Source organism: Triticum dicoccoides, chromosome 7B, assembly GCF_002162155.2.
Source record: "Triticum dicoccoides isolate Atlit2015 ecotype Zavitan chromosome 7B, WEW_v2.0, whole genome shotgun sequence".
NCBI lineage: Eukaryota > Viridiplantae > Streptophyta > Magnoliopsida > Poales > Poaceae > Triticum > Triticum dicoccoides.
The window spans coordinates 524,808,682-524,809,038 of record NC_041393.1 but is presented as its reverse complement, the minus strand read 5'-3'; positions in this window follow the sequence as shown (position 1 = coordinate 524,809,038).

The window sequence follows — 357 nt, the reverse complement described above, 5'->3', positions numbered from 1 at the left end:
CGGGGGAGTGGCGGCTGTTAGGGTTTGGGCGGGCGGCAAGGTTGGTCGAGGACTAGGGGGCAAGGGGAGAGTGAGGGCGGTGGTGGGGTGGGTGGCGGCATAGGTCGTCGACGGTGAGGGTGGAGCGGCGACTGTGGGAGTGACGTCGTGGCTGCGGCAGGGCACGGGGCGGCGGCCGAGGATGGGGCACGGGCTGGATCTGGATCAAGGAGAAGGGGAAAGAGAGAGGCGGCGGAGAGGGGGAGAGAGAGGTGGGCACGGGCTGCTAGGGTTAGGATTAGGCTGCTGAGAGGTGGACGGTTCAGACCGGCTAGAACGGACGATTCAAATCGGCTAAGGGGGGTGATCCGTGGGATG